This window comes from Felis catus, chromosome C2, assembly GCF_018350175.1.
Source record: "Felis catus isolate Fca126 chromosome C2, F.catus_Fca126_mat1.0, whole genome shotgun sequence".
NCBI classification, from domain to species: Eukaryota; Metazoa; Chordata; class Mammalia; order Carnivora; family Felidae; genus Felis; species Felis catus.
In genome coordinates this window covers 76,905,674-76,933,359 of record NC_058376.1, presented here as the reverse complement: position 1 = coordinate 76,933,359, position 27,686 = coordinate 76,905,674, and the positions used below count along the sequence as shown (strand labels likewise).

Genomic DNA, 27,686 nt, shown 5'->3' with positions numbered 1-27,686 from the left:
AAAGCTTTGTATTTTACTGTAGTCCCAATAGTTTAATTTTGCTTTTGTTTCCCTCAGGAGACATACTTAGAAATATGTATCGGGGTACCTGGGTGACTCAGTCTGTTGAATGTTCAACTTCAGCTCAGGCCATGATCTTGTGGCTTGTCAGAGTAAGCCCCCCATCAGGCTCGCTGTTGTCAGTCTATCAACACCTAGCTTGCTTCAGATCCTCTGTCCCTCTCTCTCTGCCCCTCCCCCACTTGTGTTGTCCCAAAAATAAATACTAAAAAAACAAAACAAAAAAACAAAACAAAACAAAAAACCATGTTTCTAGGGAAGATGTCAAAGAAATTACAGCCTATCTTTTCTTCTAAGACTTTCATGGTTTCAGGTCTCATATTTAGGTCTTTAATCCATTTTTGGGTTTATTTTTGCATATTATGTGAGGAAGTGGTCTGGTTTCATTCTTTTGCATATAGGTGTCCAGTTTTCCCAGCACCATCTGTTGAAGAGACCATCTTTTTCTCCATTGTATGTTCTTGCCTCCTTTATCATAGATTAATTGGCCATAAATGTATGGGTTTATCTCTAGGTTGTCTATTCTGCTCCACTGATGTTTGTGTCTATTTCTGTGCCAGGACCACCCTGTGTTCATTACTACAGCTTTGTAGTATATCTTGAAATCTGGGACTGTGATACCTCTAGCTTTGTCTCTCTTTCTCAAGATTGCTTTGGCTGTTCAGAGTCTCTTGTGGTTCCATGCAAATTGTAGGATTATATGTTCTAATTCTGTGAAAAATGTTATTTGTATTTTGATAGAGATTGCACTGAATCTATAGATTGTTTTGGGTAGTTTAGACATTTTTACAAGTGCAGCCTCAATTTAACTTATAATTACTTCAGTCTATTACCTTAGCAACAATATGTATGTATGTATGTTTGTTTGTTTGTTTGTTTTGAGACAGAGATCATGGTGAGGAGGACAGAGAGAGAGGGAGAGAGAGAATTCCAAGCAGGCTTTGCACTGTCAGTGTAGAACACAATGCGGGGTTCAAACCCATGAATGTGGAGATCATGAGCTGAGCTGAAACCAAGAGCCAGCCACTTAACCGATTGAGCCACCCAGGTGCTCTCCCTTAGCAACAAATTTTAGATAAATATATTAAAATCTCTATATGTCAGAACCAAAAATGTCTCCTGGGGGAAGCAGAACACTTTTTTTTTAATTTTTTTTAACGTTTTTATTTATTTTTGAGAGAGAGAGACCAAGCGGGAGCAGGGGAGGGGCAGAGAGAGGGAGACACAGAACCGGAAGCAGGCTCCAGACTCTGAGCTGAGAGCAGACATGTGGGGCTCAAACCCGTGAACCACAGATCATGACCTGAGCCAAAGTTGGATGCCCAACCAACTGAGCCACCCAGGTACCACACTTTTTTTTTTTAATGTACTCTTGGTGTGCTTAGGATAATCAGTATAAATCTATTGAAATACAATATTTTCATTTCTTCTTTGGATTTTATAAATTTTTCTTTACAAACAGGACTGGCTATATCCACAATAAGTTGTTTCCCTGGTCATTAAGAAAATTATTTAAAATACTGACTATAAATATTTACAACAATAATAATATTTACTTACAGACATTATTATTGAAATACATACATTTATTCTATGCTACCATGTACCAGAATGAGCACCAATTCTATACAAATATGATCAATTTTAATCACCAAAACTACAAGATAATCATTGCCATTTCTCATATTCTCTAGATCCACAACTAAAGGCTTAAAGAGCCATAAATAATCTCACAATGTCTCTAATAAGTATTTGTCTGCTGATTATCTGCTACTTCACAAGGCTGGAAATGTTTCATGAAAATTAGAGCTAGCAAATTACTGAATGCAGTTCCATCTTAAAATACATACAATTATATGTCAAAATAAATTTCATAATTAAGCTAAAACAAACACACTTGCATTTGGGTAATTCCAAAAGCTGAAAAAGTGCTCATGATTTGTGCTAGTTCATGAAAATTATTTAGATAAATTTCTCATCCAGCTTGTATTAGGGACTACTATTCCAAAGATAAAGATCATAGAATTCTAAACCAAAGAAACTCCAAAATTCACATTCCTAACCCCAAATGGTAGGAGGGGTGGGGAGGGAGCTTAAATTTTAAGCCATCTATATTGCTGCTCTTCTACAAATATTTGTTATTTTCTATTTTCTTAAAAACTCTCAGGGAAGTTTTTTTTGTTTTGTTTTGTTTTGTTTTTTGTTTTTTGTTTTTTTTTATCCATGACAAAAGTCTATCTTAGGGCTTCATTGCTTTAGGACTTTCTTATTTCTGATACAAATTTCTTCTTAGTTTTAGCATCTTCTACTTAAGCCTACAACATTAATCAATCTACCCAGTACCATGTTTAAAATAATTTTAACCTACTCTGTTTTAAATTTTTATACAATCAATTACTTAGGTCACAGTTGGATTAAATGATAATAATTTTCACTGTCCACCTCACATCACTGAAGTGCCATAAAAATAAAAATATGACCCAGAGTTAAAGACTTGAAATCTAAAAAAGTTATTTAAATCAAAGTTATAAGAGATTGTTATGGTAATTTATTTTATACTATTATCACTTTATCATATTTTTTAGATAGGACTCACCTCTTTGTGCTGACAAATCATATAAAAATTAATAATAGTAAAAGAAAAATGTAGTGTGTACCAAAAAAACTGCTTCCCACTCAGAAACCTCCCTAAAATGTCACTAAAGGAATTGAAAGTCACTTATTAAACATTTATAATGGGCCAAGTTATGTTCTAGGTACTTGGGTTTCAGCAGCAAACATAACAGATGAAATCCTCTGTTCTCATGGTTTTGTTTGAGGAAACAGACATTAACAAGGTATGTATGTCAATCAGATAGTATGTTTAAAAATCACTGGACATCAGGTAGATAGAAAGTTCAGCTTCAGCCAATACCACCAGTTTATGAACGTAATTGTCACCATCTGCTCCCGCTGGCAGTTCATGAGAATTCTAGTTGCTCCACATCCTTGCTAACAGTTGGTATTATCTATCTTTTTATTTTTAGCTGTTTTGGTCAGTTTCAAGTAGTATTTTATTTTGATTCTAATTTACATTTATCTGATTACTATTTAACTTGAGTCCTTTACTGGCTATTTGGATATCCTCCTCTGAAGTGCTCACCCAGTATTTGTATTGGGCTATCTTGTCTTTTTCTTATTGAATTGCAAGAGCTTATAACATATTCTGAATATAAACTTTGTTACAGAGGTTTCAAATATCTTATCCAACTACATGAGTTTCTTTTTCACTCTATTAGTGCCTTTCCATGAGCAGAAGTCCTAAATTTTAACAAAGTCCAATTTTTCAAATTTTTCCTTTTATGATTAGAATCATATTGTGTTTATTTGAAAGATCTTTACCCCCAAATAATGAAGCCATTATCCTGTTTTCCTCTGTAATATGTATTATTTTGTCTTTCACATTTAAGTCTACAATCCATTTAAAATTAGTAAATTTAATGTATGAGATACAGTTCAAAATTACTTCTAGATTGATACCCAACTGGCCCAGCATCACTTATTGGGGGGGGGGGGGGGAGAGGAGGAGAGGGGGAAACGAATGCAAACAAACCTTGTCCCAGTGCTGTGGCACTTAGTGTTAAGAAAGATTTGTTAAGGTAGGAGAAATCTCAGCCAGTTTGAATGCTGATCAGAAAATCCAGGAGAGAGGGGAAAACTGATGACGTGAGAAAGAACAGACAATGAACTGGGGTAGGCTACCATGGATGTGAATTCAGTACAGACAGGTGGTGGCCTTGGTTAAACGCATAGACATTCATTAATAATATCAATATTAATGATGATAACTGGTAACACAGTATTTATCATGAGCCAGGTAGTCACTGTTCAAAGGACTTCACACACACAGATACATATATATGTATGGTTATGAACCCATATATATCTAGGTATGTATTTTTGTGTTTAATTATATATAAACTCAGGTATATTCTGTTTATATAAATTTAATTTTCTAACAACGTTGTATATGTATATATGTATAACTATATTATTTTATGTACGTACAATGTTAGAGAATATATGTGAGAATACAATTATCACATTCTACATTATATTTACTTAAAAGTACTATGAGATACTGATTTTATCCAAGAAGTATCAGAGACAGAGAATACTTAAGTAATTTGTCTTGACTGGTAAAGCTGGAGTTTAAATCCAGGCAGACATATCCAAAATTTGTAGAATTAAACTACTATGCTTTATTTGTGCATAGATATTTTTTGGCCAGTTTAGTCAACACTGAATTAACAAATATTTATTAAACATCTGTAATTAATAGTCATTTAACTCACACATCTCATTTTACATATTTTCCTGTCTTTTGAAACATGTCCTACTAGCCAAGCTTAAAATAAATGATTTCATTTCTTGTGTGGTTTTCATAAATTTAACTGCTAAAATTAATATGAGAAATAAATGTGCTAAATCACTTTGAATTTCCTATGTGATGTATTTAAAGTAAAAGGAGAGGGGTGCCTGGGTGGCGCAGTTGGTTGAGCGTCCGACTTCAGCCAGGTCACGATCTCGCGGTCCGTGAGTTCGAGCCCCGCGTCAGGCTCTGGGCTGATGGCTCGGAGCCTGGAGCCTGTTTCCGATTCTGTGTCTCCCTCTCTCTTTGCCCCTCCCCCGTTCATGCTCTGTCTCTCTCTGTCCCAAAAATAAATAAAAAAAATAATAATAATAAAGTAAAAGGAGAACATTCTTCTTTTATCTGAGCTCTGTCATTCAGAAAAACACATGCTAATAACAGATTCACCTTTCAAAATTCCATTTATGGTTGTATCCTGCTTTACTTAAAACATGAATTGAAAACCGTGCGGGACGAATCCAAACACTACAATGATTTTCTCTCTAACCACGTGCAAAGTTGCACTGGTGCTACTTGTTTAATATCTTGTTTGGATGAAACATATACATGGTTTTAGTATTTAAAATGTGTATTTAAAAAATACACTGCAGACTCTAACGTCAGCATAATATTTGTGGGGGTTTGCAGCAGCAAAGTCCAAATAAGCTCCTACCCTTCTAACCTCTGGAAAACAACAGCATGGTGCACATCAGACTTTATGTTTCTCTGTTGCCCATTAAAACACTGCCATATATCAGACAGTTCAGTGCAATTCAGACCAATGCAGTCAGAATGAAGCTTGAACTTGTGTTTAATGTCACCTAGGTTTGAATCATTTCCCCTAGATGACCCCAGAATTTTTCTGAGGCTTCTCATTTATGTGCCCTTTAAAAATATATACATTGGTCATTGTATTTCATGATTTAAAATGCTGTTGCCACTAGAGAGTTGCTAAATATACCACACATGCACTGCCAATTTTCAAAGCAGGGAGACAACATTCCAAGTAAGAGAAAAGCCCAAAGATAAGAATGAACATGTCACAGCATGTTGGGAAAACATGAGGCAATATGCTTAGCTGGTGGATAAAAAAATAGGGGTGAGGGGAAGCAGTAGGACTTGTGTGGAGTCAGATTAAGATCATAAAGTTCTGGAAATTAAATTGAGGTGTTTAATTATTTAAATCTAATAATTCATTGAGTGCTTAATTTAGCAGGCACATGACTATTTATTAATGATTTAGAGTTGAGCAAGGTATGATAGCTGCTCTCAAGGAGCTCAGAATTTCATGGAGAAAAGACGCACGAGAACAATGCAGTCAGTATAGTATCGTGACAGCTATAAACAAGACACATTTAAGTGAGGACTTAAAGGGAGGGTTTATTCATTCTTCCTCAGAAAATGAGAGGAGCAATACTTCATAAAACAGGTTCCAGTTAGTCTGAGTGTTGAAGAATAAGTGATGGTATATTGTGAATTTTGTGAAAGGGATCAAGAGTTATAAAAACCCAGAGGCAGATATTTCAATTCAGGTAGCACATTGTCAGATTATAGTTTTGCTGTGCTCTTCTCTCTAAATATTGCAATGGCAGATAAACAGGTTTTTAAAAAATAAAATTTCAGACAGAAACATGTTCATATTTAACCAGAACAAAAAATTGTAGAGGCAGCTGTTAGCTTCGGCCAATGTCTTCTAGACTCTGATCCCAGAAACAGACTGAGGCATTCAATTTCTCTTTTACAGGGTATGTATGTATAGCAGGTGACAGAACCATGTTCATTGTATTAGATCAGAAACCAGATGGGCTACTCCAACCTGTGGGAAAAGGCTAAAACGCTGTGAGTACCTGTTGTGATTACTTCTTAAGTGGAATTGTGGATCTGAGATGGTGAGAGAAAGAATACAAAGTCATACACACAGTACCTGGGTCAACCCAGAAGGGATTCAGTGAATGAATAAGTCTTTCCATAGTTTTGTCACAGGAGAATAGCACCCAGTTGTAAGTTTTAGAGCTGGTTCTGGACTAAGGGGTGAGGCTACATGAGTGCATTTGCAAAATAGCTGTCTTGGATACAGTGAGTACAGAGATCAAGAGGAAAATAACAAACAACAGACAAAAACGTCCCACTCAAAATGAGCCTGCAAACAAAAGGTCTAAAGCACAGAGAAAATTAAAGCTGAGAGAGTCATTCTTTTCTTATAGTCGAGTAGATAGCCAGAGTGACCTGTTTGGCTAAAACCATAATAATGTTTGATAAAAGGTATTTGAAATGCATGTACACTCACACAGGTGCACATACACATGTCTTTTTATTTTTTTTAAGTTTATTTGAGAGAGAGAGAGAGAGAGAGCAAGCGGGGAGGGGCAGAGAAGGAGAGAGAGAGAGAGAGAGAGAGAGAGAGAGAGAGAGAGAGAATCCCAACCAGGCTTCGTGATCTCAGTGCAGAGCAACGCAGGGCTAGAACCCACAAAACTGTGAGATCATGACCTGAGCCGAAATCAAGAGTCTGATGCTTAACTGAATGAGCCACCCAGGAGCCCTCATACACATGTCTTAAAACTTATTTTAAGGTGACATGAAAATAAGGATATGATTAACAGAAGAAACAGAACAGGAACTCTGGGAAACGTAAGGTTGCACAGCTGGTCTTTACTCTGAGTGTCTCAGCCAACTTTGAAGAAAGCACTTTGATGACTATATGGGTGAGGGCAGAAGATGAAGTCGGAGGAACTCCCACATTTACATTCATCAGATAAAACTGGACTGTCAATGAACTCTACAGAGAGTAAGGGCGAATTAAACACATGACAAGGCAAGAATAAGAATTTGACTTTCTTACCTCTGGCACTAGGTGGAAGGGGAGAAAAATAGTGCCCTTTCTCTAGAAAACTTTCAAAATTTTTAAAAAATTTTTTAAATGTTTATGTATTTTTGAAAGATAGAGAGGGAGGGAGGGGAAGCGAGAGAGGGAGACACAGAATCTGAAACAGGTTCCAGGTTCTGAGCTGTTAGCACAGAGCCCAATGCAGGGCTCTAACTCATGAACAGTGAGATCATGATCTGAGCCAAAGTCAGATGCTTAACCAAATGAGCTACCCAGGCACCCCTAAACATATTTTTAATTGAGGGTAACTTACACATATTAAAGTTCACAAATACAAAGTATGCAGATATTTGAATTTCACGTTTAACCACAACAGAGATGAGGATACAGAATGTGTCCATCATCCAAGAAAATAATATGGTTCCCTTTCTCATTTATTACAGCCCCTATCCCTGGGCTAACTATGATGCTGGCTTCTAGCATTATAGATTAGTTTTGCTTGTCCTTGAGCTTCATATCAATGAAATCCTACAGCATATCCTGTATGTGTCTGACTTCCTTCACTCACTGTGACAGGCAGAATAATGGACCACCAAAGGTATCATCAATCACTTCAGCTAAAGTCAGGAACACATTTCCTACCAGGATTTCCCATTGAATTTAAATTTGGAAGAGCCATATCAGGGCATTTTTCTTCATGAGGAAGACTCCAGTAGTAGATCGTAAAAATAAAAGATTATGAATGTGTCTCTTTCTGCTGTACTTCCGGGGTTTTATATTGTTCCTTCCACAGGTGCCTGGGTTATTATTTTACCTCTTTTGCCATAAAATCGGTATATCCCATTGCTGGATCTGCAGTTACATTTGTTTTTAAACAATCCCCTGCTTATACCCAGACCTGGCATCTAAAAAGGCCAAATGCATAACTGTCTGGCTTGCTTGGTCAATAGAGCATGAGACTCTTAGAAAGGTGAGGTGAAAGGGGGACAGATACATTTTTATAAAACTTAGCAGAGATCCATTATTTCACTCACTTGAGCCTTCATATGTTACTTAGGGGTATTTAGTGAATGGCTTATGCAACCAAGTAGTAATTATCCTTATGATTTAGGCCCATGTCAATCCAACCAAAGGATGTAAGTGGTTGAACCACAGTTACATTTCAATTCTTAGGCCCCTTTTTGGCTCTGTGGCCACTTGAAGGTAGTACCAGACAGTCCAGCCTGAGTTGCCATTGGAGGAAAGAAAGAAGCATTAAGCCCAAGAATAGACTGGGTAGGGTCCAAAAGTTTCAAAATAGAAAGCGATCAAGAGATGATTCCTTTCCGAGAAACATCCATAGTTAGTGACCAAACTGATCATGAGAAGTCAAGAAAGATAGTCAGAATGTTTTTTAGTCCACATTTGAGGATGCTGTTTCAATGCTGATTAATATCACATGCCTGTGAATGGATAGAGGAGAGCATGGAATGTACACCAATCCCCTTGAGTATAGGTCCATTTTTGAGCAGCTTTTACAATACAAGGCACAAGTGATCACTTTGCAAAAGAACCAGAAATCTAAAAACATGAAAATGATTAGTTACAAGGGTCATAATAGTATTGCTAGAATCAGCTGATCAAACTGGAACAACAAGATGTAGCAAGAGCACTGAGAAACTACCGACAGCCCTCAGAGAGTATCAATGGTACACTGTAGTCAGTCTTCTGGTAGCAAGCATGGGCACTTGTCCTGCCCTCTGGCCTCTCTTACCATGGATCAAATGGAGAGATCAGGCAGAGCTAACACATGAAGTGAAAACTTCTGCATTAGAAATAGCGATTCCTGTCATGTGTTTTCAGTCTATGATGGTGGATGTGTTGCCATATCTAATACAATGATGGATCCAGATAGCAATTGGGGCAGGGAAACTCATTCAGCATCTTGATCCAGTCCCTCTCTAAAACTGAGCCCTTATCCTGGGCATTTACGAGTGACCCGGATAATTCAATAAACATCTGCGAAGTGTCTCTACAGTTCATGGCCCCAAAGAGGAGTATATTGAATCTGTTCATCTGTAGACTTCCAAGTGGAAGACCAAACAGCTAGACCATAGGTGATAGAACCAAATACTGTATAACAAAGTTCATTTAGGGGAGTGGAACTGGAACAAGTATATTAAAATCAGACAAAATGGATGTTCAGACAAAAATAATTACTAGGGATAAGGATAAATGACTCAATTGACCAAGATCATATAGCAATTTTAAACCTATATGCACATAATAACCAAGCGTCAAATTATACAAAATAAAAATTGACAGGTCTGAAATACATAGACAATACCATGTCTTTTACTAAGAAATTTAGCAGTTGCTTGTAGTAAGAGGTTTTAGCACAATCCTTCAGTAGTGGTTATACTAAAGAAAAAAAATAGAAATAAAGATACGTAAATTTGGGGCAGTACAATTAACAAACTTCTTTTAATGGGCACATTTAGTACCATGAACCCTATAATTAGAAAGCACAAAATCTATTGAAGCACATAAGAAAATAGGCCATGTAATCAGGCCATAAGACTAGTCTCCCAAAATGTCAGTTGTGTACATCCTGCAGACCACATTCTGTGACCACAATACAATTAAGTCAGAAATACATAAAACAGCCACAATAAAAGTGACAACTTGGTTTATAAGCAATTTCTGCTAAGCATTTAGTAATATATAGCTACAATTTGTACAAGTATTTACAAATCATTGGGAAAGAAATGATATCTCCCTTATTTTGTAAAGGTGTCATAATCTGTATAACCTTTACAAAAACAACTGGTCAAGAATTAGACCCCAAGATAGATATCTTTAGACATAAAAAACACTAAGAATGATTGTCATTATTAGGTAATTGCAAAAAGAATAGCAAAGTGAGAGAGAAGTTTTAAAACCCATAAAATGATGGTAAACCAAAATGATTGTTAGTGCCTGTGGTTAAAGTCATAAGCCACTGATTGAAGAATAATAAAATTAATTACAACCTTATACTTAAAATGTAAAAGTAAAATTATAGACAATAATAAAAAAGGCAGGACTGTTCAGTTTTAAACTATTCTAAGGATACCAATATTTTTCCTAAGGGGCAGATAGTTGCTCTAGATTTTGTTATAAAAAATTGTGTGTGTGTGTATGTGTGTGTGTGTGTGTGTGTGTGTGTGTGTGTGTATAACCAAAATAGAAAGTGAAAAGAGAGAAAAAGAGGGAGAGGGGAGAGGGGAAAGAGAACAGAAAAGAACAGAAAAGAAAAGATCTATAGCATTGAAACTGGAAGAAAAGGAAGATATACGGGAATTTTCTTCTTATCGCCTTCATTTTTTCTGTATTTTATTTTTTCATATATATACCAGAGGTATGCATTTGCTGCATGTCAATAAAGGACATGCAATTAATTATTCTGTAAGATAGATAGTTGGAGAAATAGATTGGTAATATAGGTGGGAGCAAATTCTGGAAGGTTTGGTGTGATCATGTTAAGAAGATGGAACCTTCATCAAGAGTCAATAGATTGCCACACCATGGTAATAAAGTGGAAAGTAATTTTAACAGATTTCCAACTTAGAAAGATAATTCTGATGACAAAGGGGGTGATAGATTGGGGATATGTTGAAGGTGGATAGAAGGTTATTTTAAAGTTTTAGGCAAGGTATGATGTAGACCTAAATTAAAATGTTAAGAATGAGTCAAGCAAAAGGGGTAAATGTCAAAAATTTACTTTCAAGGGCTCATTTTCTTAATTTCTCTCTTGCATAATAGCATTTCCAGATGGCTTTATAGGACAGGAGTCATCCTTTATGCACTTCCTGTTCTGTAGTCTAGAGCATCATATTTGATTATTATCCATAATACATCTAGACATATCAAACTTCCAGCCGCCTTTCTGGAAAACTGAGTCTTGTAGTTGGCAAAAGAAAGACTAGAAGTAAGTGCTTTTCTATCATTAGTTCCTAACCTTTAGAGATGTGCAGGGTCTTTTCTTCAAGAGCCTGAAACTTTTCCACCAAATAGATTAGCAATCACTATAAAGCTTCCCAGTAAGTATGTTTCACTCAGTATCAATAGAACTCTGTATCTGTACTATGAAGTAACTGCCTTGGCTGAAATCCATCCAGTTTCATTTTCCATCCAAATATGTGTTACAATCAACACCTATAAATTTCAATAAATTTGCAATCTTGTTAAATTCATGTCCGAACCACTGAATGAAAACACAGGCAACATAGATAGGTCTGGAGAATACATTTATTTTGTAAACCAAATGCAGCAAATGTTTCTTTTTCCTTTTCACTAAGAAGTTGGGGCAATAGGGAATTGTTCTCAATTATATTAGGATTCTTTTCCATATAAATTCCAGTGGTATGTACTAGAGGGGATTAAAAAAAAACCTGTTTGCGGGGGAGGGGGAAAGAAACACGATAAATTAATTAGAAACAAAATGGGGAATAGGGCGCCTGGGTGGCTCAGTCAGTTGAGCGTCTAACTGGCTCAGGTCATGATCTCACGGTCTGTAGGTTCAAGCCCTGCGCTGGGCTCTGTGCTGACAGGTCTGAGCCTGGAGCCTGCTTCAGATTCTGTGTCTCCTTCTCTCTCTGCCCCCACCCCTCCACTCTCTATCTCTGTCTGTCTGTCTGTCTCTCTCTCTCTCAAAAATAAACATTTAAATTTTTTTTAAATAAATAAAATAAAATGGGGAAGACCCATCAGATCATCTGGTCATTTCTTTCCACAACTGAATCCACAGATTTTAAGTCCACATTTATTTGCACAGCAGTAACAAATTCTATGTATATTTTATAAACATTGCCTTAACCTCACTAAAAAAGTACATAATATATATTTTTGACTTTTGAAAAATATTGCTCTTGTAGTTTGTCTTTTAGAAGCTGTAAGAGTCAAAACATTGATCAACAGCTTGAGTATACATATTTAAAAGGCATTCTCTGAGATGACTGATAAATGCCTTATTTATAATACTGGACTTTATAATAGATCATCAAACTCTTATTGACTAAATTCACAAGGTTGGTCAATAGGATAATTTGTTAACTTATATGATTTGTGGTAAAGCATTTTAAGTAGCTAGCTTATATTTAGACTCAAGGCTAGTTTATAGATGATGCTGAATTAATTTTAATATATTCTTGGCATCTAATTTCCCTGTAGAAAGGGAGATGAATACCTGTGCCCAAACGCTGCACCTACTCTCACGGATGTGCACGTGAGTGCGTGTGAGCACACACACATAAGTACGCACACACACTCACCTGCCTTAACCAGGCTTGATTCAATCTCTTTTGCCCTCTTGCCTGCCTTATGGTGCTGTCACAGTCTCATAAAATTTGCTTCTGTAAATACTACTTTGCTGTGTTAACCCTGGGTCTTAAGTTAATGTATTATTTCTTTAGAAGTTTTAATAATGCTGATTAAGCCTGGAAGACATTCTGCCCTTGTCCAGTAAATGAATTAGTCTAAGCTAGAGAACTACTTTATTTTTCTTATCTCCAGATTCTTGGTAGGAGGGGGCATCTATCATAGCAGAAGTCACTGTTCCATGGTAAAGAGAAAAAAAGAGACCACCAGTAAGAATGGATAAGAATCACAGGAAATAGGACCATGACAAATCTTTCCCTATTAGGTGTCAGTGTTATTGATAGTTTCCTTGAAAACCCTGTTCTCTCTGCTGCCTTTGTAATGATGCAAAATTTTGACATGTAGTCAATTTCCCAAGCATACATCCCTATTCAAGAGAATGTACTCACTGGCTGATCCAGGTATTCACACACATTTTTAAACTCCAAGTCCTGGATGTTTTCTACTGTACCAATGATCTCAAACTTACCAAGGCAAAAAGTTCAAAGCTTTTGTCAAAAGTTTTCTGTATTCGACAAAACATATATTAATATACTGCATGCTTCGTGTATTACGTTTAAATGTATTTGGATGCCACATGCAATTAATAACATAAAAATTACTTAAAGCATTGCTAAACACATAGCAGTATGTTTAACTGTGTTTTAAAAAATAATACGGGCTAAAAGTACAACTTTTTTCCTGAATATTTTAATTAAAAAGGCCCCTCTTGGGATACCTGGGTGGCCCAGTTGGTTGAGCATCTGACTTTGGCTCAGGTCATGGTCTCCTGGTTTGTGGGTTTGAGCCCCACGTCGGGCTTGTTGCTGTCCATGCAAAACCCACTTCAAATCCTCTGTCCCCCCTCTCTGCCCCTCCCTGGCTTGTGTACTCTCTCATGCTCTCTGGCTCTCTCTCTCTCTCCCTCCCTCTCTCTCTCTCTCTCTCTCTCTCTCTCTCTCTCTGTCAAAAATAAACTTAAAAAAAATTTTAAGGCCCCTCTTGCTGGAAAATATTTGGAATCATTGCCAAATCTCATTTTATAATAGCAATTAACACTATTTTGCAGCTTTTAGTTGACTACTTCTTACAGTGTTGCCTCATCAGGATCCACATACCCTATTTTGCTACTTTCATTCACTAACAACCATTTCTTCTAATCTCAGAACAAGCAAAGACATTAACCTGTGTCATCCCATCTTGAAGAAATTCCACTTAAGAAGTGATCTCTAGGATATAGGATTTTTCTCCAAAAGCAGCATCTTCACTACTGAATCCCAAAGCATGTGACACAGAATAGAATAATGATGGATTGACAACTCTTCAGGGTCTCCTTCAAATATATATGTGCCTTAGAATCTTAGAAACAGGGAGTCAGAATATTGTGATAATTTTAATGTCTCTATTGCTAACTCACAGTGAGATTTTCCCTGTCAGAAGCTCAGTTTTCTCATCTCTGTAGTAGTAGTAGTAATGATAATATAAAATTAACATTTTTTGAGCAATTGCAGCATGGCAGAGTTACAGTATTTTTCTGAGTTTATAAGGCAAGTTCATATCAGCTCACTTGCTATAACAGTGAGCTCATGAGGGGTGAGATTTGGTAACATATGAAAAAGATTAATTTAATTTTCTAAAGCTTACCTTACCGAGAAGATGAAGCACATTTTTTCCTATGGCAATAACCTCTAGGAAGCTATGTGCAAAAGGTAAATCACTGGCACAAGAATAAAGGATCACTAATGATGGCAGAGCTAAAATCAGATGGTAATAAAAGTAACTCAGAGAGCTGGAAATCTGAATGGTCAGGGAGTAGCACTAAACCACCCTTGTCTTCAGGAGTCACTCTGCAGCTTCAGAATATTACTATGGAGACGTCTGTCTAACCATTCGAATAGCTTGACCTTGGGGTGCCTGGGTAGTTCAGTGGGTTAAGTGTCTGACTTCAGCTCAGGTCATGATCTCGCGGTTAGTGAGTTCAAACCCCATATCTTGAGCCCTATGTCAGGCTCTGTGCTGACAGCTCGGAGCCTGGAGCCTAATTCAGATTCTGTGCCTCCCTCTGTCTCTCTGACCCTCCCCTGCTCACATTCCATCTCTCTCTCTCAAGAATAAATAATATTAAAAAACCTTTTTTTGATCGATTGGCCTTTCCTGACTCTGAGGCTAATGTGTAGAAGAAGGAAATTCATAATATAACAAACAGATCAAAACAGTAATTGGACATTTTTATTTTAATTAAAGAGAGATGTATTATTATACATTCTACAAATGTTCGAAAAGTGCTAAATTGAAAAGTAAAAGTACCACCTGTTGGACCTGTCATCCTACTTCATTGAGGTCACCATTTCATTTGAGGTGTTCTCTCTCTCCCATTCTATTCACATATATGAAAAATATATAAATATACAGAAAAGGAAATCAAAATATGAAATATAGAAACCTGTTTTATTAATTTAAAATATGTGTTGGGATACTTTTCCATGTCAATATATATAAAATGATCTCACCGTTTAAGGCTGCATGATATTACATTGCATGGATGGATCACCAATGCCATAATTAAATTCATCAATTTAATAGTGAAAGACGTTTGTGCTGTTTCCACCACAACATTGCTACAGCAAACATTCTTATAATTCTTATCAATGTCTGCAAGTGTACTCAGGTGATAAGTTTCTGAAAGTGGAATTGCTGTGTCAGAACCAATTCATCAGTGGATACTATCAAACTTCAAAAATTTTACCCATCAGTATAAGTATAAAAATTGTGTTTTTATTATAGTACTAACTTTCAACTTTCATTTTTTAATTGCTAATGTTGATGCAGCATTAAATGCCATGTGAATATTAAAGAATTATTCAGTTCATTCATGTTCATTACCATAGCAACTCACATAATAAAAAGTAGCAAGCAGTTTCAACCAAAAAGATGGCAAGAATGAGCCTGCACATGCCACACTTTCACCAACTTAAAATTGTTTGCTCTCAAAGATGCCATTATGAACTTCTTTTCCTATGGATTCTTGGCATAAATGACATGATTTGTAGACTTTAAGAAGTAATGTTATAAAGATAAAAGTACTCTCCAGAAAGAGACAAATAAAAGAGAAATATGTAACAAGTGGGTTTAGAGGAATTTCACTTAAGCTTTGTGCTCAGAGTGGCTCATCCAGGTATAATTAAATACTCTTTATGTATTAAGTTGAACCATATGAAATTGCCATTGTCATAGGTCAAAATGGTCACAGGGCAGCAATTGCAAATGACTTGGCCTGAAAAAATCAGTAATGCCAGAAACTACAGTAGTGGTCAAGATACTTTAAAAGAGGATGCTAAAATTCTACCAACTAAAATCCCATGTTCTGGGTACTAGAATTAATCCCCGTTGTGCCATAATTCAAACTACCTCTGTGCCATTACTCATTTGTGCTTCCTGCTTAGTATTCCAATTTAGTTTTCATTTGGCCTGTTGCCACACTTCCTTTAAGCTTCAGTTCAAAACCCACTCGCTCTGTGGGATCTTCTGCACTATGCCTAGCCTTTAGTCTTTTCTAATCCCATCTCTACTCACTTTCTGTGATGTTAAAGTAACTATGAATACCCAGCTTAACTAAAGAGGTATCTTGGTGAGCTCGTGTGGCTCAGTTGGTTGAGCGACCAATTTCAGCTCAGGTCATGATCTTGGGGTTCATGGGACTGAGCCCCACATCGGGCTTTGCTCTCACAGCTCAGAGCCTGCTTCAGATTCTCTCTCTCCTTCTCTCTGCCCCTCCACCCCTCTAAAAACTAAATAAACATTAAAAAAATAAAGAGTTCTCTTATAAACAGATATGGCTTTTGTTTTTTCTTGGATATCTTTTATGTTCCTTTAATTTCAGCTTTTTCCTGTGAAAAAAATTTTTTATAAAAAATTTTGAATGAGTTCTTCATAACATGAGTTAAAAATCAGCTGGAAATAAAATTAATTTCTGGGAGCAGGGAATATACGTGGACAGTGTATCAGTGACATAGTGACTCCTTTGACCGAGTCTTCACATAAGTTCCAACATTTGGGTCCAGCCTCAATGTATTCACATTGGATACAAAGATCACAGTTGTACCTGGGGAGGTCTGGGAGAACCTTCATGCCCAGTCATGGGAATGACCTATCCCCATGTTTTTATGCAAACTATAATACTATATACTTAATTCTCATATGAGGATATGTTCTTCCATATCCATCTTCTACATTTCTTTGTCTAGCCATATATCTGTGGGCTGTGTCTCCTGGGCTTCCTTGCCCTTTCTGGCTTCTGGTTGAATTGAGCAAATAGCAGGTACCCACAAGGGAACAGAGTACTGGAGGACATACAGTTTTATACATTTATGTTCGAATCTCCCACACCTTCTGAACTCTGGGTGATGGCTTAGCAGTGCCAAAGTTCTCTACCAGTTTCTGTCATGGAACTGCTTTTCCACTGCTGTCTTTCCAGATTCTGGCAACAATATTTTCTCCCCTGGAGCCTTCAGGCCAAGAGATTTTAAGATATCCTTGCTGTTGCTAGTATCTGGGCATTTTGCCATTCCTTGTCAGTTTCTTCATCCATGCATACACCTCTGTTATATAAATGTGCCCTTCATTAGGCTCCTTTCAGTTCAACTCTTTGAATATGCTGTTGGCTTCTTTCTTGGACTCTTACTGATACAAATGAACATTTGGTATAGGTGTGTGACCTAATCATTATTTTCAAGTGCTTGAACCTGAACACTGCCAGCATTACTCCAATTATTCTCATCCACAGTCATTGTGTTTTCATTACTTAAAGTATACACTTTCCTGAACCACATTATGATTTTCCTGATGCCAGGTATTCTGTCTTATAACTCTTTGTGCTTCTGATTCAGAGCATAATTCACATTAAAAATATATTAAAATTATATTAAAATGATGCTGACAAGAAAAAAAAGGCAGTGGATTTTGAAATTCATTTGAAAGTTATATATTTTGAAATGTTCCCCAATATTTCCCTAATATTATATAGGTGGATTATGAAAATAGTGACATTGACCTTTAGAGCAGAAAAGGATAGTGACTTTGAACTGACATAGTTCAAAGAAGTTCAACTTTGTATTTAATTAAAAACAAAACATTTTTTTCCTTCTTAAAGTCCCATTTGTTTTAAAATAATTTATGCAAATTTAAGTTTGGAAAATTTCAAAGAGTCTTTTAAATAGATTTTACAAAGATGGCTTATTGCTTTCTAAATGTCCAAAGCTATTTTATGAATGTTAAGATTGTATTCAATTTTCTTTGGATCTCTAATTATTGCTTAAGTTTAGACATCCTGCCTACTGCAAAATGCCATTTTACAAGCTCCTCTTTAGCTCACAGTGCTATGCCAAGCATTGGGAATTCAAAAAGTAAATCACAGTTCTGACATCAAGAAGTTCTAAACCTTATTTCCAGGATGAAAGCAGGACCCCCAACATAGCCTAAAATGGTCAAGGATGTCTTCTAGAAGAAGAGACCTCAGTTCATATTTGAAGCATAAATAGAAGTTGGTCTTCAGAAAGGGCTAATAAATTGGGTGCACTTTCAAGCTATATCCTTCAAATATCTGACAACATTTCCAGGCACGTTGCTGAGTGGTTAGGAGCCCAGAGTCTGGGCTCAGCTTCCCAGGTTCATAACATGACTCTGCTCTTACTAGCTGTGTGACATTGGCAAAGTTACCTAAACTCTATGGGCTTCAGTTTCCTCATCTATAAAACAGGGATTATAGTAATAGCTCCAACCTCATAGATATTTTATGAGGATTAAAATAATTAATTAGAGTAGTTCCTCCACGTAGTAAATGCTAATCAGAGATGGCAGTTACCATTTATTTTCAGAAGCTGGCTAAGCACTCTCTGTGTGATGCTCACAGAAGTATCCAGCCACTCCTCTGTTGTCCTGAATAGTCCAGCTCTGTCCTAAGTTTTCTTTCACACAGAAAATCAAAATCCTTGCATTTTCCTGGACCTACTGTCTTTAGAAAGCAGTTTAATACTCTTGTTTTTAGACGTTGCCTCTTGGGAGCCTCACCCTCATTCCCATCCCTGGTGTTCGGTGTTCCTTTTGACTATATTTTATTCTTCTTGGTAAATCCAATATTTTCTTCTGCCATGTTCCTGGTTCAGTGATGATGTCTCGTTCCACATAGGTTGGGACCCTAGTGACAGTCTGACAGGCCTGCCACCCAGGAGCTGTGCAAATCCCATAGTATATGTCCATGAGCAAGGAAAGTGAAAAAGAAGAAGAGGGTAGGATGAAGGGGAGGGTCTTAGCATGAAAAACAGAGGGGACTGATTTTTTTTTAAGTAAAGTACTTCAAGTTGGACTCAACTATATCTTTAGGTTTTCTCGTTAGTCCTAAGATACTCACAAATTTCTGTTTGGTCACAGTGGGCAAAGTGGGCAGCCCCATGTAAATATGGGGTAATTGACCCTTGAGCACATACTTGCCCCATCATAACTCCCTAGTTCGTTTTTACACCACAGTGAAATCTCAGAGTTTTTTTTTTGTCTGACCGACCCTAGAAGTCATATATTTGTATGCATCTGGCAAGGTACATGCTTGCATTAAAAAAAAAAACCTACTTCATCAAAATAAATTATTCAGGAAGAAGGTTTTCATAATTCCTATTCATCTCAACTCCTATACCCAAGAGAGGCCCAGAGCAGACCCTGAAAAACATGCTCATTAAAAGATTGAATGAATGAGTTAATCATTTCCCTCCCCAAAAAAGTGAGTGGGTCTCCCATTTTTTAGTTTATACGGAGAATTAATTCTTTTCCCAAAGCTTCCAACTCAGACTGTGTTTAACACTCCATTAAACAAGGGAAAGCAAGCCTTGTCATTGCAAGAGTAGTTTGCAAAATTTCTCTTCCTACAAAAGGGAAAGCAATCAAAAACAGCAAAAGGTGGGAAATGTAGGTAATTATTTGTCCCATGCAGATTACTATTCTACACCATGAAGAGAACAGCATGTCTTCTCACTACAAAATAGTTGAGATCCAGCATCTCAAAACAAATCTTTCCCCATCAACCAACAGCATTTGGTCGAGATTTGCATGCATATTCCAGGCCATACAATGTGAAGCCACAGAGTAGATATTGGTCAAGAAAAGGGAGGCCTGTATTTTTGTATCCTTTAGGTAAATATTTAATAGTGTAATTGCCAGATCATAGGGTAGTTCTAGTTTTAGTTTTTTGAGCATTCCAATGTTTACAGCAGCATTATCAACAATAGCCCAACTATGGAGAGAGTCCAAATGTCCATTGACTGATGAATGGATAAAGATGATATGGGGTGTGTGTTTGTGTGTGTGTGTGTGTGTGCGTGCGTGTGTACACACACACGCACGCACACACACACTGGAATACTACTCAGCCATTAAGAAGAATGAAATCTAGGGGCGCCTGGGTGGCGCAGTCAGTTAAGCATCCAACTTCAACCAGGTCATGATCTCGCGGTCCGTGAGTTCGAGCCCCGCGTCAGGCTCTGGGCTGATGGCTCAGAGCCTGGAGCTTGTTTCCGATTCTGTGTCTCCCTCTCTCTCTGCCCCTCCCCCGTTCATGCTCTGTCTCTCTCTGTCCCAAAAATAAATAAACGTTGAAAAAGAAAAAAAAAAAAAGAAGAATGAAATCTTGCCATTTTCAATGGCATGGATGGAGCTAGAATATATTATGCTAAGCGAAATAAGTCATTCATAGAAAGACAATACCATATGCTTTCACTCAAATGTGGAATTTAAGAAACAAAACAGAGAATATATGGGAAGCGGGGGAGGGGAACAGCAGGAAACAAACCACAAGAAGCTCTTCACGATGAAGGGAGGTGAGTGAGAGATCAGCCAGATGGGTGATGGGTACAAAGGAGGGCACTTGTGATGAGCACTGGTTGCTGTATGTAAGTGACGAATCACTGAATTCTCCTGAAACCAATATTGCACTGCATATTAACTAACTAAAATTTAAATTAAAAAAAGGAAAAAAGAAAAAAGGAGGCCTGGGAGTTAGGCTTAGTTTTAGAAAATATACACGTATATAAGCAGCATTATTGCTGGGAAAAATATATCAGTAAAATCTGCACAGGAAGCATCATGTCTTCTCTAAAGATGCCAAAAGAAATCAATAATCATAACAGAAATACATAGTGTTAGCCATATGCCACATGATGTTCTCATAGCTCTACAGATATTAAGTTATTCACCCTTCATAAATATATGAAGAACTTCTATTCTTATCACCACCACCCCTTTACAAATGATAAAACTGACACAAATATGTGTAGAAACTGTCTCAGCATCTGACAACTAGTAAGCAGCAGTCTATATACAAACCCAGGCATTTTGGTTCCATGTCTGTGTACTTGCTACTATGCTATAGAGGAAATAAGCATATGACACTTAATAAATTATCATAAATGTAATACTCAAGTTTTAGGAAGCATATTTTACCTCTGAAACTTCTGAACTAAACCAATTGATAATGGTTCTCTAAATTGAGCTCATAGGAAATCAATTTAATAAATATATGTGCCAGTTTGCTATGTTTAGCACTATGGAATTTCACAGCGATGGATAAGGAACCATCTCTAGGCTAAAGAATGCATAATGAAGCACAAAAGGCAGATGCTTATAACCAATGGTAACAAGACTCAGATTAAATAAAATCATAATAAAAATATTTTGTAATGTGGGAGGGAGATCAGTCTTAGAAGCAATGGTAGTAGGTTCAGAAACATTTTATTTTGAAAACAAAACTATATTTATCTAAGACTAGTTCTTTTACTAACTAGCAATCTGAGTTTGTTACCTAAATGTATAAAATTCAGGTCAGTGTTAGAAACAACAGCAGTAGGTTCAGAAGCATTTTATTGAAAATAAAACTATATTTATCTAAGACTAGTTATTTTAGTAACTAGCAATCTGATCTTATATGTTAGCTGAATATATAAAATTCCTTCTCCCTTATTTATTTGTTGTTGTTGTTGTTTTTGTTATTGTTCATTATTTAAGGTGACCTGCAGGTAAGACAATGTATGAGAATGGACATAGCAATGTGTAATGCAATGTGGGTATTATCAACAGCATCATAGTCCTTTGATATTTTTCATTTTATTTGTTGTCATACAGTATCCTTCGCTATAGCCATTTGGTATGGATGCTGTAAAACTTTAGGCTAAGATTTGTGTGGTTAAAAAAAAGAAGGCATTATTTCTATTTCATCACCATCCCCAGACATTTTATATTCAGGTCGCTTCCTAAATTGAATTTTATTTTATTTCATCACTTAATTACTTCCTTACAATGATACTCAACTGTCTTGTGTTATTTTGTTACTGTTATTTTATAAGCTTCAAAACACTACTAACATCATCATCACACCTATAGTAGACTGTATTTTCCAAAAATGGCTTCAACAGTATCGCCCATGCCATACACCCTTCTCACAATGTGACTTTGAAGCTTCTCCTCTGAGATGTGGGACTGTCTGCAACTGACAGAAGCAGCAGTACGTGACCCTCAAGGGTCGTAAGAGGCAATGCGGCTTCTTCCTGGGTCTCTTGGGGTGTCATGTCCAAGGAGTTTCAGTGAGCTCACAGAAAGACCCACATGAAATTTAACAGAGCCCACAGACCAGTCCTTGGGGTTGCTAGCCAATGAAAGACCAAGACATGCTAGAAAGGCCTCACTGTCTCTGCCCAATACAGGACTGCTGTCACTCTCAGTGGCTGGCAGAGACTTTGACAGATCTGTGTCATGCCTAGCTTTGCTTCTTCCCTTTTCCTTTCACAGTATTACTTCCCAGCCAACCTTTCATACCCTTCATTTTAATTATCTAAGTGGCCAGAGAAACTGGCCATAGCAAAGAAGATAAAAATGGAAAAGTCAGGCAGAAACCAAATCAACCAGAGCTTGATAATCCCTAATAATAAGTTTTGGTTTTTCTCCTGTAAGTCAGTGATCTGCAAATTATTTTGATGACAAACATTTATTAATAAATAAGCTTGACATATACCTTCAATATATGTTCATATGTACTTATAAAATATATAGGCAGATATACTAGTAGATTTTATGTTACAAATGTACACAAAATATAAGTTTTTTTTTTTTCAACGTTTATTTATTTTTGGGACAGAGAGAGACAGAGCATGAACAGGGGAGGGGCAGAGAGAGAGGGAGACACAGAATCAGAAACAGGCTCCAGGCTCTGAGCCATCAGCCCAGAGCCCGACGCGGGGCTCGAACTCACGGACGGCGAGATCGTGACCTGGCTGAAGTCGGACGCTTAACCGACTGCGCCACCCAGGCGCCCCAAAATATAAGTTTTTAAAGGCAAAAATAAAAAAAATTTATAAAAGTAGATATTCACATTTCTCGTTGGTACCAAATTGTTTTATTCATTCCCTGGAATGTATGTGCCCACTTCGGAGGCTACTGTTTTTGGCAATGGGGATCCCTAGATATTTTATATAAGAATCTAAACCCCTTGTATTTTACAAAGGTCATTCTGGTGAGGCTGGAGAATGCAGAAATTAAGGCTAATTAAGGTGAGGAGGGAGTAGTTAGATAAAAGATTACAACACATGAAAAAAGATGGTAGGACGGGTAAAAAAAAAGATGTCATTTTGAGAAATATTTGTGTGATGAAATAAAAAATATATAATGTTTGATAGAATGTAGGTGGCAAGGGATCCCAAGTTTTAAAAAAAAACTCCTGGAATTTGGGGAAAAATTAGTCGATAAAAGAACCATGGACCTGAGTTATAAAAAAAGAATATAAAGAAAGAATGTCCTTTTGAAAAAAATATAATATATTCAGTTTGGTTAGTTTGGGTTTAAGTTGCCAAGAGACATCCAGATGGAGAGAGAAAGTCTTGAATATGCAACATATATACTCCTGGAAACATTAATTAGCAGAGTATATGTGTTAGTTGAAACAGTGATGATGAATTACTAATTAGATCAACCGCAGTAGGTGAATGAATTGAGAAAAGAAGCACTGTTTAAAATGCTGTTACTGATATGATAATTATAATGCTTTCATAATTGCATTAGTGATATTTATTTTGAAACTTTCTCAGATTGCTTTAAATTATTCTAAGGTAAACACTACTGAATCCCAAATAAAGCCACCAAGGAAATAAGGGAATAACTGTGTAATTCCATAGTTTCTACTGAGAAGTGAAGAAAATAACTTCTGAAGGGGAAATATTTTTTATCGTTGCAGTAGAAAAATTACCTGCAGAATGTTCTCTTATTGACAAAGAAGTAATGTTTTCATAAAGTTTTTGTCTAGACCATGCCAGCATCTTCCAAAGGAAGTAGCGAAACATACCAATTCTAGAAATATACCATTGGTGCTTGAATAGTGTAAGTTTGAATTATATAGGTGCACTTATACATGGATTTTTTTGATATAATACAGTACTGTAAATGTATTTTTTCTTCCTTATGATTTTTTTTAATGTTTATTTACTTTTGAGAGAGAGCACAAGAGGGGGAGGGTCAGAGAGAGAGGGAAACAGAGGATCTGAAGTGTGCTCCTTGCTAAGAGCAGAGAGCCCAACACAGGGCTTGAACTCACAAACTGAGAACATGACCTGGGCTGAAGTCTGACACTTAACTGACTGAGTTACCCAGATGCCCCATTTCTTATGATTTTCTTAATAACATTTTTTTCTCTTATTCTAAGAATACTGTGTATTATACATATAAACATACAAAATATGTTCTAATTGTGTTGATAAAGTTTCTGGTGACCACTAGGCTATATAAGTAGTAAAGTTAGGGGGGGAATCAAGAGTTATGTACACATTTTCACTGCTTCAGGGTTGGTGCCTCTTACCCATGCATTTTTCAAGGTGTAAACGATATAGTGTCAGAGGATTCATCGAAACTTGATAAGCAGCAAACCTCCCTTCGCAGAAATATAGTTCATCAGGTCTAGAACACCATTTAGAATTTGAAAATTTTACTTTCTTTTGCATTAATCTCATTTCCAAGTTATACACCAATATCTACCAAAAAAAGCTTGAAATTTTTAAGTCTACACAATATTCAGAATACATAACATTTTCAGAGTCTCCTTTTTCCTTAGACAAGATAACTTCTTCCTATTAATTAAAAGTTGTTTCTTGGATAAAAACAAAGCAAAAAGCTGCAGTTTCTTAAGAATCATGAATAGTGGCACCTGGGTGGCTTAGTCAGTTAAGCGACCGACTCTTGAGTTGAATTCAGGTCATAATCTCATCGATTTGTGAGTTCAAGCCTCGCATAGGGACCCAAGATGCAGAGCCTGCTTGGGAGTCTCTCTCTGCCCCTCCCCCATTCACACACTCATGTGTGCTCACAGTCTCTCTCAAAATAAATAAACTTAAAAACAAAGAATCATGGACATACATCACAATATAATATTTCACTTTTCTAGAAATTTGGCAACTGACATTTCGAGAACTTACCCAGGCCCATTTATTGTTGTCATTTAAACATCAATGTAATAGTATTGGAAACTCACAAATGGTCATAACAAACATTTGGAACATTGGAAACAAAGCATATCACAATAGGAAATGCTCCTAAATAAGCAAAGTCACGCTTTTTTTTCCACCTAGAAAAAAAATTGTAATAATCACATTTTATTTTTAGATAGAAATTTATCATCTAGAAAATAGTTCCACTTGCCTAGTTTAATATTTTTGGTAAATTAGGCATGGTAGGCATTATTACTCCCATTTTACAAAAGGAGAAACTAAGGCACTGAAAGAGTAAGTGCCCAAGGTTATACAGAGAACATAAGATACCACCTTAGGACCAGAATGAACATCTGACATATCGTTTTCTTTTCACTATACCATGCAGTCTCCGCAAAACTGAAAATGAGACGAACAAGCATCTATGATTGTTTTGCCTATCCCCCTAGCAATCTGGGATGGAGCCAAACTTTAAATCCACTCTTGTTCAATTTATGGTTTTACTCAAACGAATCTTGCCAGGAATGCTAGATAAGTGTTCTGTGGAAATAACTAATCAATAAAGCAATATGAATAATCAAGAGAATTGGCAGTTTGTCCAGTTCTCATTGCAGTAAGTGGGAAGTTGGAACAGACTCACTGCCTATGCCCAGGAATATAGGTGAAGTCCTGTGATACTAAACTGTAATGGGACAAGCTTTCTGAGAATGATGGCATGACTGGTAGTTTCCCAGGGGAGCATGTCCTGGGATATGAATGAAGGAAAGTTTCAAAGGCAGAGAACAGAATCAGGAGATGAAGGCGAATAACCTTGGCTTTTTTCTTTTGTATCTATAAACTGTGAAAATCTGGTCTTAACTCTGCAATTGTTGCCCCTCCTGCCAACAAAGATTGCGCCATGCCCTTCAAAGTCTCCAAATATTTTGAGAAATCTATCACAGTTGGCTTTAACATTGCTTATATCGCTCAAATATCACAGAGGATCATATAAGAAAATTTGACAGACTTGTACCAGGAAACTAAAATTTTCATTCCCGAGTTTAGGAAAGCTATCTTCTTTGTGATCTTACATTACTGTCTCCACTCAGTCCACCCGCCACCCCCCCCCCAAGGCCATCCCCCACCACTGCTAAGCAGGAGAAAAACCTAGAGGGAGCCAGTATTGGCATGATTATTTAGATACTTACCTTTTGAGTCTTGAAGTGAGTCAGAATTCCTACAGACTCCAAGGAAGAGATTTGTATACAGGAAATTTATTTGGAAGGAATCTAGGGAATGACAATAAAAGAAAGGAAGCAGAACAAGACATCAGATTTGTGATAAGTTTCAAGACAAACTACATGGAGCTTGGAACTAAAATATCACTTCAGATTTGTCCCAAATTGAGGCAAGGAGGCCAGGCTTTTGTCACTCCCCATCCCGTTGTTGGCTAAATTTTCCCCAAGAAGGGGTCATAACTCTGGGGAAGTGTATCACATCTGGAAATAGGTTCCCCATGATGCAGTTGGTATTATTACCTGGGGAAACAGAGAAAGGAGAGGGGAACAGATGACAGCACTCACTTCTATAGTTACTCCTGAGGCTGCAACTAACATTCAGGATCTCTAAATCTCATTTTCAACATTGTTTCCTAGGAGGACTCCTATCAGCTGTCCTAGTCTGGGTGCCCTTGGATCTAGGAACTAAGCCAGAGATTGGCATGTGAAAGTTTTATTGAGAAGTGCTCTTGCGTAAAACACCAAAAGAACCACGTGCAATTAACAGAAACACCTAATCCGGTATGGCAATCGAAAGAAAGAAAGATTCAGAAGAAGTGATACATGATCTGAATAGGAATTTCTTAGTGACAGTGAAAAACTGGGAGCAAGTAAGGCATCTTGAAAAGAGTGACCATCATACAAAAAGCAAAAAAACAAAAACAAAGCGCAGACATGAGTATGGGAATCTCCAGCATTGGATATTGCTAGAATGTAAAGTGTGAGGAAAAAAGTAGTAAAAGATGAGGTTGGATGGTGGTACAGGGGTCTGAATGATAAAAGTTTATGGGTAATGGGTCAGGGAGTGAAATGATAAAAAAAATGCATGTTGGATTGTTCTGGCCACCTTAGAATGAAATTTAAGAGGAACTATATCAGATGCAAGGAAACTAGTTAGGGGACATAAATTCATTCTCATCTCTGCACGTGTAATCAATTTTATCACCTTTTAACTTCTGTGATTCTGTTCTATCCAGGTTTATTGGGAATTGTTATTTGCTTGTTTTCCTAAAACTTCTAAGACTCCTTCCTTGATCTGCTTTGTTTCATTTCAACTCAAAAGTCTACAAATAATTACTGATCATTTCTTTTATACTGGGTACTGTGCTAGGTGCTGGGGAATTGATGAATAAAAACTTCCTTTTGAGGAGCATTTTAACTCTGACCATACTTGGTTGACTATCAACTCAAAAGTTACTAATGCCAAATCTAATAATCAAACTCTCTGAAGCATTTTATGCTTCGTGCTTTCTTTTTTAAGATAATTTTGT

General features: G+C 36.8%; 1 protein-coding gene across 5 annotated transcripts in view; it reads left to right on the top strand.

Moving 5' to 3' along the window:
• Positions 1–27,686, top strand: part of OSTN (osteocrin) — a 232,773-nt gene that overhangs the window by 91,695 nt on the left and 113,392 nt on the right. For 3 of the 5 annotated variants that reach the window (XM_045037140.1, XM_045037139.1, XM_045037138.1), the window contains exon 3: positions 6,195–6,289. The exons of the other annotated variants lie outside the window; for them this stretch is intronic. The gene's annotated coding sequence lies outside the window, so the exon portion shown is untranslated. The remainder of the gene's footprint in view (positions 1–6,194; positions 6,290–27,686) is intronic. 5 annotated transcript variants of the gene reach the window in all.